The sequence below is a fragment of the Elephantulus edwardii genome, unplaced genomic scaffold (assembly GCF_000299155.1).
Source record: "Elephantulus edwardii isolate Elephantulus edwardi_28Jun2011 unplaced genomic scaffold, EleEdw1.0 scaffold00285, whole genome shotgun sequence".
NCBI classification, from domain to species: domain Eukaryota; kingdom Metazoa; phylum Chordata; class Mammalia; order Macroscelidea; family Macroscelididae; genus Elephantulus; species Elephantulus edwardii.
The window spans coordinates 2,214,522-2,229,424 of NW_006400035.1; the positions used below are offsets into that span (position 1 = coordinate 2,214,522).

Sequence of the window (14,903 nt, forward strand, 5' to 3'; positions counted from 1 at the left end):
AACAACAACAACAACAACAACAATAATTTTATCCTCTTCAGACTGTGCATTTCTGGCTGTATTTGGCCATTTTTTTAAACTGCAGATTAGCCATTTTAAGTTTGATTCCAGTTTGTATCTTATGAGCTTTATGGTTTGGGCTTTATTCCAAGGTCTCTGATCCACTTTGCGTTGATTTTTGCGTATGCTATGAGACGTGGATCTTGCTTCAGTTTTCTTAAGGTAGTAGCCAGTTTTTGCCAACACCATTTGTTGAAGAGGATATCATTTCCTCATTTGATAAGTTTTATTTCCTTATTGATTATCAGTGACCGTAGACGTGTCCATTTCTGGGTTTTCAATTCTGTTCCATTGGTTGATGTGTCTGTCACTGTACCAGTACCATACTGTTTCAGTTATTACTACTGCTGTGTAGGTCAAGGAGTGCTGTCTCCCATTTCATTGTTGTTTTTCAGAAGTACTTTGCTTATTCGTGGTCCCCTTCCTCTCCAAATAAACTTGACAATTTCCCTTTAGATCTCCTTAAAAATGAATTTGTTATCTGTATTGTGAATGCACTGAACAAGTAGATTGCTTTTAATAAGATTATTGTTTCCACACTATTGAGTCCTATCAATGAACAGGTCACATTTTTGGGTCTTCTCTTGTGTATAAGACCTTTATTGTACAAATACAAAGATCACTAGTAAAATGTATATGAGGATCCAAGGAGGGTAGGGTAGGAGCAGAGGGGAGAGAATGGGCAGGAGGTGGGGTGAAATCATAGCATCGTACAATTTGACGGGTAGTGGGAGAAGTGAGTAAAAGAAATTGGAAAGATCCAGTGTGAAAAACAATGTATATGAACTTTATAACTAGTATAAAAGTTTTATAAATAAAAAATAAAGAGGAATGACTTACTTTAATTATGACATATTAAATGATAAATTTTACAAGAAAGAAAAATTGATCAAAAGAACAAAAAGAGATACTGTTAAATACTCCTATAAAATAGGTGTTTGTGATGATGAACTATTCTGGGAATGAAGAGAGGGCTTGCCCAGGACTCAGGGAGACAGAAGAATGACTGCAGAATAGAAGTGTAACTGAGAAAATACTGATGTGCAAAGTGTCTAAGGCTCTGCTTCAGTGGAGTAATCATGGCAAGGAGCTGTCATGCACACCCAAAAGCAGTAATAGATCCACCAGCATCTTCTCTGAGGAAGAGGGCCAGTCTATTTCTGCGTGATTCACAGCCTCAGAAAACCCAGTGGAGGGTTAGCTATGAGTTTTTTCTGACTTGATGTAAAGAGGAGCTTTTGTTCATTTGTTTTTAATAATCTAGTTTGTAGGGAGTTCAAGCTAACCCAAAGTGTGTGGTGGTTCAAATACACCAGTGAAAGATAACTGGGAAGTTTCCTCCCATTGCAATTTTCAGCCCTGAAAACCTGATGGAACGTCGTGATGAGCTGGAACTGGCTGGGAACAGGGAGTTTTTTGAAAGATAAGTGACCTGGTTACACAGTGCATTACTGTTAACCAAAAAATTAGCAGTTAAAATTCACCATCGCTCCTCCCTTTATGATCTACAGCCTTGGGAACCTAATGAGTTGGAATCAAGTCCATGATAGTTGCTTTTCCTGATTGTTATTCTTGTTGCTTGATCCAACTCCAGTGACAAGCTACTGAGTTGATTAAAGGTGAGTGGTTCAAAGAATGGAGTTTAACAGGTGGAGCCCAAAGTGCAATAGAACTCCATTTTTCTCTGTACAAAACAATGTTAGGTTTTGCTAGTTTTAGCACCTCCCCCCCAAAGAAAGGAGGGCGAGAAAGAAATTGAATTAGATACATGTGTTTTGGGGGTTTTTTTGTGGGTTTTTTTGATACATGTGTTTTTTTTCTTCTTCAGCTTTATTATTTTTAATAATTTTAATGAGCATTTACAGAGATTTTGGATTTCCATTCATTCATTGCTGCACTTCTCTCCCCACCCAGCCCTCCCCCCACCCCAGTTCGCTTTTACTTTTGAAAGATACATGTGTTTTTAAGATAATTTTACCAGTTCCTCCTTGATATACTGCTCAATTTCAGAAGATGAGATTCCCAAGAAACCAAGCTCGGGGAGAGATAAATAAGGGAGTTAGAACTGGTGAGTTTAAGAAGTATAAATGAAAAAGGGAACCAGGCCAACAAGAAATATGAAGAGAGGAGAGAGAAGGGAGGAAAAGTAATATATCAGGCAATTTGGAAACTACAACCAATAAAGAAATCTAACTAAGGACACATAAATGCTTTGAGAACAAAGCTGTAGAACCCCATTTCTAAATTTCCAAGATGCAAACTTCCTCCAACTCCATAACCTCCATTCAATTCTAGAACACACCTCAGTATTTCTCAAGTCTTGTGTGGAGTTTGCAGAAAGAAGTACATTTAACTGTGTGAAGAAAAAAAGCATATCAAGGTTTCTTTAAACAAAGAACCATGAAAATTAAGCCACATAGAAGGCTCAAGGGAATTTTATAAAAATTAAGATGATATCTTTAAAGCTTTCAAGTGGTTATGTAAGATACAATTCTCTTCTGTCCAGACCAAAGAGTGAACAGTCTTTGTCAAATACCCATGGCAATAGTTATGAAGGACTACTTCATGGGCCTCAATAACCATAGCCTCCAATAGCCTGATACCAGAAGGAGGTCTTGGACAGTATGGAAGTAAAATATAGTATGAAAGTCAGAATCATCTAAGAAATGGCAGAATTAATGGTCTCATAAGAGCAGTGAAATCCTCATGCACCCTTAGACACCCTTAAAACTTGGAAGAACTGAATCCATTGCTGGAGATCATCTTTCAGCTGAACAACAGATAGGTTCATAAGGTCAACATAACACCCATGAAGTGTACACACCTCAAAACAATCAATCATGAGACTAAAAAACCATCATTAATGCAAAACCGAAGTACAGAGAGAAGAACAAGGGGGGAAATAGGTAAATGAAAATGGGAAAGCCAGAGAGGAATCAGAAAAAGTGGTATCACATACTGAGGTGACGGCAATGAATATCAAGGAAAATCAAATGTGTGTTAATTGTTGAACAGGACACCAATACGCTGTGTAACTTTCAATCAAATAACAAGAAAATATTTTTAAAAGTCAAAATGATGTGAGCTTTTAAATGACTTCTCAAATGAACCTGGCAAAATCTTGAGTAGTGTGGCCGACTGGAGAATCACAGGAGAAATACGAAGAGTATCCCAAATTGACTCCAGTGGAAAAATCCGCATAATTTTGTCAAATGTGTCTTCTTAAAGTGTGCATCGTGACTTGCATGAATTTCACATTGCCGGAAGTCTGAGTTGTAGCTGGCACTGAAATTTTTAACATATTCAAATATATCTAGCCTTTTAATAATAGTTATATTAAGGATGGGAGGATAATTTTTGTCAAGGTCAGATTTTAGAGAATACTGAAAGGAAATAATTTAGCGGCAACCTGACACAAAATTGACATGCTTTAATCCAACCCAACTAATACCATTAACTAAATAGACGCTAGCAACACCACACCTTTCTATTCACCTAACTAAATACCTAAAGTGTATTTTACTAGCCTTGTGAATAATTAAGAAGTACGGGGTAGGGTATATTATTCTTATCACAATCCGTTAATGGCAAAAAGCAACAAAAGCTATGAACTTTTCAAATGCATTTCAGCAGATGAGTAGATATTCAAAGAGAAATATCACTCTAAATAAAAGTTAGCATATTTATTGACCACTCTTAACCCATATTTCAGAACATAATGTAGCTGAATTCTGTAAAACCCTATTATAAATCATTTAACATTTACTACAGTAAAGCAGTCAGGCTTAAGTGTCTGAATGCATTTTGGGGGCATAAAGTTCTATGTGTTGACATGACACTTACATGTGCTACAAGTTCACCTTATCTTTCATCTAATGCTCTTGAGAAGCAGCAACACAGGAACTCCCCCGTTAGCTTCTCCTAGGACGACTGTTACCGAACCAATCTTTCTTTGCTTGTGAAAAGAGGTGGGAAAAACCTCCAGGTCTGTATGTGTGTGCCGCTGGGAACAGTGCATGTTCATGAATAAGATACATATACAAATACACACAGTAATACATATGAATGTATACAGGAATATGTACATGAATATGTATGTAAATATGAATATGTATAGGTATGTGTCTGAAGCATGGCCTACAAATCTGTCTCCTTTAACATGCAGACAGATTTTTCTTTATGTTCTAAGTCAGACTTAAGTCCCTGTCTCATTTTTTGGACATTTTTGTACTCTCACTAAATGCACAAGCCCATTTCTCTATATTCTCTTACTTCGCCTCAAACTCATGTCCATCTCCAACTTAAAACAACAACAAAAATAGCAAAATCCCCTCATTGACCAGAGAGCATTATGCTAAGTGAACTAACTCAGTCCCATAAGGACAAATACTGTATAAGACCATTATTGTAGGCCGAGAGAAGGGGAAGGGCAGAAGGTGGTTAATCATAGGGTTACACAATTTAATAGGTGGAAGGAAAGGTGAAGAAAATGGGAAAGATCAAAAGTAAAAAATAACATATAGATGAACTTTGTAAATAAACCAGTATAAATCAGTAATATTAAAAAAAACACACAAAAAAACAAAACCCTCTCATTGCCATCAAATTTGATTCGACTGTTAGTTGACCCTTTCCCAAGGCTGTGAATAGCAGGAGACTGCCCATCTTTCTATTGAAGAGCAGCTGGTAGAATCAAACCATCCACCTTCCATTTGGTAGTGTACCCCTCAATCCAGTAGACCAGCAGAGCTTTAACACTGGTCCTCACTAATTTCTCATTTTCCAGAGTGACTCTATTGACAGGAAAGCTGAGTCTGAAATTATACCCAACCTCCTCTCATCACTCCCCAACAACCCTGTTATCAACTGCTAAGACCACCAACCCCATCCTCCCAATCACCAAGGTGATAAAAAGCCAAGGATTGTTATCCCTCATCTTCATCCTCAATCCTCCTGCTGTAGACTCGTATCGACACTCTGAAGAACTAGCACAATCTCCTCCAATCCAGGTTCCTAATTACAGTTCTTTAAATTTGTTATTGTTATTGATTGTCGTCGAGTCAAGCACAACTCATAGTGACCCTGTGAACAAAAGACCTGAAGCCTTTCTATAAGTATCGTAGTTTCTCAAAGTTCATAGAGTTTCCAGAGGCATGTTGTTTAGGAAGTGGATGCTACTCCTGCTTCCAAACTTGTCTTAAACTGGGAACTCCACCAAACACTGTCCACCATGGGTAATGGTTATGCCATCTGACACCCTAATAGTACAAGATTCGCAAGGTTCAGCATCACAGCAACCTCAGGTTACCTCAGTGCAGCATATTGACAGAAGAGTGCTGTACCACTTAGAAGAATATTCTTCCAAAATATAACAACAACCGGCTTTTAAATACAAAAGCCCTCCACAAGGTCTTGTTGACTCTAAACAAGAGGCTTAAATAAATAAAACAACAACAACAACAACAACAAAAACAAACACAAAAAAACCCCCCAACCAATATAGTATGCTGTTTTTGTTGTTATGGGCCATTGAGTGTCCTGAGCAAGTCTCACTAATTCTGACTCATCAACCCCCATAGCCCCAGATACTGTATCAATCCACCTCATCTGGAGTCTTTCTCTCCTGCGTCCCTCGACGATTCTGAGCATAATGTCCTTCTCCTGGCCACATGCCCAGAGTATGTGAGACGGAGCTTCAAAATCCTAGACTCCAAGCAAACACTTGGTTTCACCCTCTCTGAGGGAGATCTGTTTGTTTTCTTGGCAGTCCACAGTGTATGTTCAAGACTCGTCTGCAGCATGACAACTCGAAGTTCTTTAAATTATGGATAATAAAATACCCTAGATTATATTTCTCATCAACAAGACTTGTGTACTTCAAAGTCCTTGGCAGTGCCACACTATCAATTTAGTCAAAATCTTCGGAAGATTAGTTTCCCAAATCCAGGTCTAGTTTGAAATTCTGTCTCCATCTAATCACTTTTGGCTATGGTCACATCACATATACTATCTAAACTAATTTCTGCCTTTCTACTGAAATCTATGGACATATGAAACAGTATCCATTTCTTGGATAACTGAAAGGAGTCAAAATGACCAGCAGGTCAGGAAATTTAAAAAAAATGACCTACATTACAGAAAGCTGCTGCCAGGGACCTCTCCAAAGTGCTAAAGAGCAATGATGTCAGTCTAGAGACAAAGATGTGCCTGATTCAGACCATGGTCTTCACAATTTCTTTCTATGCATCACCTAGACAATGACTAAGGTTAACAGAAGAAGAATCAATGCCTTTGAATTGTGGTGCTGGAAGAGTCTTGACTATACCATAGACCATCAAGAAATCAAACAGGTCAGTCCTGGAGAGGGTGAAATCAAGCTGCTTCTTGGAGACAAAGATTTTAAAGTTCCATCTCACACACTTTGGGCACATGGCCCGGAGAGTACAGTCCTTGGAGAAGGACATGATGCTTGGAAGGGTGGAGGGACAGTGCAAAAGAGGAAGACCCCAGATGAGATAGACTGACACAGTAACTGGGATAATGGAATAAATGTGTCATAGATAATGCGACTGGCTAAGGATGGAGCAGGACTCAGAGATATTCCATATAGGGTCACTATGAGTAGCAGGGACTCAATGACACATAACAACAACAGAGAATCACTAAGTTTGTTACTTAGTAATTTTACTATGAGCAAGGCACTCATAGTAAAAGTTATCAACCATTATGACTCCCAATATTTATTCAGATTATAAAGTACAGTAGTGCCCAGGTTATGAAGATCTGATCTATGGACAGCCTTTACTTTCCATTCTCACAAAACTGTTTAACTTGAAACTGATTTATATCTGACCCTCCCATGGGTTTCGCAAGGCTGTAAATTGCATTTGAAGAGGCTCTCCATCTTTTCCCCACAGTCGCCAGGGCATCAGTTAGCAGCACAACTCCTATTATACTGCTTGTTCCTTAACATTAAGTAATTATGTCCTTACTTTTAAAAAGACTGAATCAACCCCTACTGGCAAAACATTCTTCATCACAACCTTGTTCACTTGTTGCACGTACCGCTTTTAAATCACTGAAAGGCCTGAAGTATTTTCTTGCACTAAAGGGAAGCTATATAAGAACTACTGGTACTTGTTCCAACTTACCTACAAATTGGGACTTAAAGACACACTTGGAAATGATCTCACTGGCAACCTGGGTGCCTCGCTTGTAAATTCCTTACTTTTTAACCAGAATTTGAGGCCTACCATAGTCCTGCTTCAAGAAAGAGAGATTGGTAATCTCCTTCTATATGGTTTGTCCCCTCTTAAAATTGCTGGTGGATCAGTTCTGAGTCGATTCTGTGTGGCACCAAGCAATGTGATCCTATGCCAGCTATCTTTCCAAGTTATGTTTCTCTTTCTTCCCCTTTATGGAATCTCCTGTTGTAGCCAAAAGGAATTGCTCACTAAGTTTTTTATTTTTGGTCCAATGATCCGAAATACCCTCTCACGTAAATAAAACCAATTTTCTCCAAATTCCAACTTAAATTCATCATGGATCTACAAGTTGCTGTAGATATCTTAATTATCTTTCTATTTTATACCTAGAGACATAATATGAGTATGAACTTTTGATTTCTCAACACTGCCTAGAACAAAGTGTTTTTCTTGTTTTGTTTTTGGTTTTTTATAATCAACTTTTAATTGTTGGTGAGTTGGGGATTTTTCCCCCCTTTGTAATACAGTTTAAAAAATAGAGCTGCAGAGCCTTTCTTTTAAACAACCCTCCCGTTAACCTACCCTTCTCAGGGCCGGTTCAGGGCAGCTTTGGATACAAAGCAGCTATTCCCAGGAAGATATCTGAGATGGAAGGAGATGGAAGGCAAGTACCCTAGATTCCAGCCCACAGCACACTTACATGCCTTTTGTTAAAGTTTGAAGTTATAACATCAAAATATACAGTCTTGTAAGACCTGAAAATAATCTGTCTACAAAATAAGGCAGCTTTAAGATGTAAAAACATTAGTTCTTTGTCAAAAAGGTATATTCTTCCATCCACATTTGGTTACCAGTGGTTTGCATCTTCCTTAAAGATCTGTTTTTTCTTCATAACGACACCAACATGCGGCTCTCTGGCTGTCCAGGTATGGTTTACAGCCTAAATGTATAAAATACTGTCAAACAAGAGCAAGCCTGCGCATGCTGAGCTAGGCTAGCCCAAGTGTCTTCTGCACGTCACAGCAGATCTTGGAGAGGCAGTACTGGAACTCCTCATCACAGTCGTTCTTGCTTTTGCCACAGGTCTCATAGCACCTGTCATGTTGGTTGCAGCACTTTGTCAGGGAAGGGGTGCCAATGTTTAGCTCGAAGAGGCATTTGGGTACATTAGTGGACACCAAACAGTGGGGAGCCACATCCATTCGGTGGGGAGGGTTTATAACCATAACGTGGGTGAGGTTTAGATCCGTCACTGTACTTATACTGGCAGAGTCCGTCCTCGCCTCCCAGGAGGTCCAAGGCGGCGTTCAGGTATGTGTCTATCTTGTGAACTCCATTCTGGATGCTCTTAAGGGCGGCCCTCCAGTCAGTGCTCTGGGCCTCCTCCTGGCACTTGAGAGGGGCTACCAGGAGGATGATCAGGAATGAGAGTGCGCACTGCAGCCGCAAAAGCCGAGGCGTCCATTCAGCGCCAGGTCCCACGGAGACCCCGGGACTCCTGGGGCAGCCGCGGCTCCATTCCTGCGCCTCCTCCCCAGCAATCTGCGTCTTCCCAGGGATCCAGTGTGGAGGCGGGGCTGCCGCGAAGGCCTAGAACAAAGTTTTATACATAGTCCTGGTGGGTTGGGTAAGGGGCTGTCAAATGATTGTCTCGTGCCCAAAATGGAATTCTTCTAAGATGAAAATGTAAAACTAGGTTAATAACGTTATGAGCATAAATTCCTCTTCAACTAGTTAGTAAACATACCCTTTAGATGGGTTAATTTAATACTGATGCATTTGGGAAGTCTTAACAATTTTAGGTGTTAAACATCTGTAACTATACTTTTTTCCCCATATCGGTGAGGCCTGAAAAAACTTCAGTAAGCTGTCTTAAGGACAAGCATTAGTGGTCAGTCATGCTAATTCTTATAGGAGCATCAGTGATCTCTGTGAATTCATATTGTTTATTCCACAGAAGTATGTAATCTTCTAACAGTGAAGTATAAAAAAAAGTGTATCAATTCTTACAACCGGCATCTGTGCTGTGACTAATAAACATTAAACTCAATAACCACACCCATGTTGTCTTCAAGTGGTATTTATTAAAGACCCATATGTTCATGCTGTATGGCACAAAGTCACAGCCTGGGTCCAGCCTCTATCTATTTTCACATCTCTATTATTGAAAAAATAGGTAAATGTCAAAATAAGAAACTGACTTACTTATAGCCACAGATTTGTAATGCCAATGCCAAACTGACACCAGAAAATACATGAAAAAGAATTCTTTCAATTTTTCTGCCTGAAAGTCTGTTTCTATGCATTGCTCAGATATCCAGCCAATTCAAAAGGGAAGAAAAGTAAAAATTCCATGCTGTAAAGTAGCCAATGCAGCCAGGGGATTTCCTTTTCTAACTTTGTTTCTGAAATGTCCTGTAGACTCATCATAAATCATTTCCAATCTAATTCTCCAGCTTCCTAATTTTAACTGTCGGTCTTATTTAAAGAATTGCCTCTATATTTAACAGAGTCCATATCCATCTCAGAGCTAGTCAGCTAAAAAGAATATGTTGTTCTAAAAGCACCATTCAGCTGGCTGACTTTTTAAGTAGCTTAACTATTAAGTAACCCAATTGTCTTCACTAGCAGCAATTTTAAAACTATACATCTCACTTTCTGCTACAAAAGAAAATGACAGTTTAGAGCATATCAGGTGTTACTCCCAGTTGTAGGTGAAGTGTTTCTGTAAATGTACATTCTCTAAATTCAGCCCAAACACCCATTACTTCATTAATGAATGAAAACATAAAAAATTCAAAATGGAAAATTTTATTTTTTATAAGATGTAACATGTGTATTGTAACACTCTTTCTGTAAAATCTGTAGCTGATTATAGAGTTTTTTTATTAGAACTAAAATGTAAATTAAGTTCCCAAAAGCATAAAGTAATAGTTGACACTTTGTTGCTTTCAAGAGCCCTCAGGGAGGAAGAGGCAAAGAGGAAAACAACTGCAGTGGTGGTTACAACAAATTAACAACACACAATAAAAACGCCACAGACATAAGGTGTACATAATAAATCTCATCAGGTCTACCACCAGGGCAGATAAAAATGATGAGCTGCCAGTATCCTTGAAAAGAAAAGAAGTATTTTGTCCCTTGTTATCCATCACAGCTAATGTTCTGACCCTAAATCTAACATAGAGATCAAATGAACTTTATGGTAACATATTGCACAAGTAACACTGCCTTTTCCACTTTCTCCTATTTTATTTTCTAAGAAATTAGGAAAACAAGTATGTCAGGATCATTTTTTAAACTAAAGTGTGGGTTTTGACATATTAAATAAAGGTCCTCAGAATCTTTGTATCTATCAAGAGAATACACACACACACACACACACACACAGAGTAAGCAAATCTAGTTTCATTGTATTTATAGGACAAAAATACTACTCATTCTTGAAGCAGCATTCAATCACTGTTTTTACTGGATAACTACTTCATGCTTGATTCTGATATGTTACAAATTCAGTGATACCATCAGCCAATGAGAGCTGTATAAGTTAAGTGGGTAGGGTGTGGGTATGAATTTTATCGCCAAGAAATGAGGGAACACTGGCTTCTAGAAGGCAGTTGTTATGGTGGGTGTGGCTTCCAGAAGGCACAAGGACTTCCAGAAGTCCACTGATGAGGACTGTCACTGAGAGACAAAGCACTCAGACTGCCCTCCTCTTAACCTCTAGTGAGGATGAAGAAGCTGCAATAGTATTTTTTTAAATTTATATAAAAAAACCCTAAGCAGTTCAAACGAATAAACTTGTATTTGTTTCTCAAAGAAAAACCAAAGCTTTCAGAAGCATCTAATCTGAGAGACGCAATAGAATCTGAGTAAATTGTAACAATTAAAAACCATTAAAGATAGAATAATTGAGAATGCCCGTGTGGGTAACAATGACTTTCTTGAATTGCTCATAACCTTGTAACAGATGTTCTATTTTTAATCACTTCTTACTAAAAAAAAAAAACAACAAACAACAAACAACGTACAGAGTTTAACAATAACTGTGGATTTTTAATTTTTATACATAAAGTGAAAATTCTAAATTTCAGACTAACTCCAGCTGTTAAATGCTGGCATTTCTTTTTCTTTTTAAAAAAAGTTTAAAAATATGTTTCCTCTGGCGCTGGCTGAAAATCGCCTGTGACTTCATCCATAGCCACTGGTGAGAGTCAGTGCCCAGAGCCATCAGGGACTTTAAGCTCGTTGCCCACTGCTGTGGTGTGGACAGCTGAAACCCAGGCCCCGACAGGCACCTGGGGGGGGGGAACCCAAACTCTACTTCATGCTCTGCTGGAGAAGGAGGGGCAGTCTCCTGTACCAGTCAGATCCAATTTGACGGTACACACACACACACACACACACACATATTCTTCTTCTTTTTTTAAAAAAGACTACTTCAGCCGTCGCGGCCCTCTGCCCGGGATGGGCTGCCCTCGGCCCCCTGCCTGGGGTGAGCCGTCACGGCCCTCTGCCCAGGGCGGGCTGCCCTCGGCCCCATGCCTGGGGCGAGCCGTCGTGGCCTTCTGCCCAGGGTGGGCTGCGCTTGACCCCCGGCTCGGGGCAAACCGTCACAGCCCTCAGGAGCAAGAAGGAAAGCAGCTGTAATCCAAGACCACCAGTAAGGTGATAAAGCGTCCTCCCTTCCCCCCTTTATATCTACACCCCTGTCCAGCATGAAGAAGCCAGAGAGTCGGCATCCAACTCCCAAATCAATAGACGGTTTAATTACTATTGGAAAATGCTCGTCATTCCTCTGTAGCATCTGGTCCCCACTGGACCCTCATAATTTCCTTCACCTGCTCCCCCCACCGACCAAACTGTGCAGCTCTGCAACTGCATCCTGGCCCATCCTCACCCTTCTGCCCCCAACTCTCACCTCCTTGTACCCCCAATATGTTTTTCCCAATAAAAAATATTAAAAAAATATGTTTCCTTCGAGCGAGGAAGTGCAGGCAGGCAGTGCAGGGACCGGGCAGGAAGCTGGCACTTGCTCCCAGGCAGCACCTTCCAGGAAGGTGGTGCCAAGTCAAACATGGTTTGCCTTCACACCCAAAAGCAGGCCTAGCATGTGCACAGAGGGACAGGGGCTGCAGTTGGGTGCCTGCAAAGGGGTCCTTACTTCCTCTCCTCCCAACAAATGCATCCCTGCACAGGCTGGTGCCACCTCAGCCTGCAGCCTCCAGGGGGAAAGGGGGGAGGGCTGCCACTACCCAAAATGTCACTTCCCAGGTCAGCAATCTAAGGGGCATTTCAGAAAGATAAAATGGAAAATAAAAGGCACTCTGACAGACAAAACACATGTGCCTTTGGTGTGATTTAAAGGTTGATGCTTAAAAGGGAATAAGAAAAAAATTTCATATTTCAGTGCAACATGTAAACCCCTTCTCAGAAAGCAGGCAGCACAAAGGAAGTGTCTGCTACCACCCTTTAAAACCAAGCACAAAGCCTGCATGAAATAGCAGCTCAGCAGGACCCTCCCTATCCAGAAGGACAAGCCAGGGAGAGAATTAGTTAGGAAGAGCACAACCCAACTCGCCAGAAAGCCAAAGTTCTAGCCCCTTGAGGACCAAGAAAACAAGCCACCTTCTTGTTGGATGGAAACCACATATAAACTCCAGATTAAAAATGGTCAAATAAAGACTTTCAATACATGTTCCTTCACCTCCACTACTTTTCAGTCCAGAGTTAAAGTGATTGTGCAGGAAGAGAATGGCCTTCCATCTGATGCAAGCTAGTTAGCACACCTTGCTTCCCAGGTCTGGCCTACTGTATTTAGCAGAACCATTCATTAATTTTAGAGAATTATTTTCATTATTTCATTATATTCTTCACAGTGGAAAATCATAGTTTATTCAAAAACACTTCCTCCATCTAAGCCTTCCAGCATGCCAAAAATATTTGGAAAAGGGCGAACAGGAGACCCAAATATTCTCCATCTATGCTCACAGACTTCATCTGAAGAAAGAATGTCACACTTGGACCTGGTAAAATTTCAATCTTAGGAGTCAATATGACAGACTTCCTCTTGTTCAGGATGATAAATATTTTCCTTACTGATTTAACCACCCCATGTTCACTGTTCTTGTCACACCAAAAAAAAAAAAATAATGATTTAGATCCAGGTTAGATAATGAAATAATGACCACCTTTCTTTGCAAATAAAATGGAGTGTAAGAATTTGCTTACTGCTCCCCCCAGACACCATCATAGAGAAAACTCTCCCTGCCTCTGAAATAATTGATGAGATGCCATTCCTTCCTGTCATCACTCCATACCTGATCTGGACGCAGAAGCCACAGACACAAGCTCATTTTGCCCATGCACGCTTCATTTATCCAACACTAGTCTGCTGCCAATGTCCTTGCAGCCAATGGTAAACAGGCCACAAGGTTCAAGTGAACTGCAGAGCTTACTACACTGAACATCTGGTCATGAATGAACGGATTGCCCACTAACTATCAGCACTGGGCAGCTGATGAAAAATTCAACATTTTCCTTGTTGGCTCAGTTGTTTTGGAGAATTCTCTAGAGCTTCCTGAATTATATTAAGAAAATTTCACTGCAGCAATCTATATCTGTGAGAACAGCTGGTGTTGAAAGGGATCTGCTCTGTCTCCGTGCTAGGGGACCTCATGTTGGATTAGGACACTTTTACTACATTTGTCCTTCAAAACTTAGCCACTGCTCCAAGGTGTCAAACACAAAGAACGGCAGGAGAGGCGCCTCACTGTCACTGGCTTCTACACAAATGAATGGTTTAGAGTGAACACTCTGCCACCCAGCTAAGAGGGCACTGGGATGGAAATCATTCATTAAAGAAGATTTGTCTTAGAATTTCCTTGTAGAAAATATATTCAAATCATAACCCCGAGCTGTCGTAGGCTCTTAAGTCAGACTGGGCCAGCCCCACAGCACTTTCTGGAGATCGTTTGTGTACAAGAGAAGTTCCTGTGCAATGAAATGTCCAGTCATATGCAATGTGTGCAAATATCCATTTTCCAATGATTTTAAACTTTACAAACTCTTTTATTAATTGTAAAGGTGATATAATTGGAGCAAATCAGATGTAACAAGTCTATTATGCAAAACACTAGAGAGAGCATAGTAATAGCAGTGTCCAGTGATGCTTAAGGAAAAAAATCCACTAAAAATACAACCAATCTCACTGCCTTTAAGCCCATTCTCACAAAACAACCAGTGGACAGAGGGGATCTGGGTTCCAAAGCTGTAGATCTTTCTGAAAAGGGACTGCAAGATGGGGACGGGGACGGGGACGGGGCGGGGGGGGGAAGGCTCATACTTTTTGGTTAACAACCAGTATTTCATCACAGTGCCTCCAGGGCACCTTCGAAACACAACAGAAGACCTCAAAGAGACTAATGTGTTAATGGATATATAGGCTGTATTATTATTCTTTTTTTGTTGGAAAAAAAGGAAGTGGTAAACTTAAGTCAAGCTAAATTTAGGCTATTATCTATGCAGCATAAATTTCACTTCTGTGTATAAATGCTAACTTGCATATTTCTCCATGGTAACTAAACTATGATTAAAACAACAGTGAAACCAGCCTTTAAAGCCACCTGTTTAAGTAGG

At 40.1% G+C, this 14,903-nt stretch overlaps 1 pseudogene; it reads right to left on the minus strand.

Annotated features, from left to right (window-relative positions):
- Nucleotides 1-8,134: 8,134 nt before the first annotated feature.
- LOC102852749 lies at nt 8,135-14,608 on the minus strand (annotated as a pseudogene).
- Nucleotides 14,609-14,903: the final 295 nt, after the last annotated feature.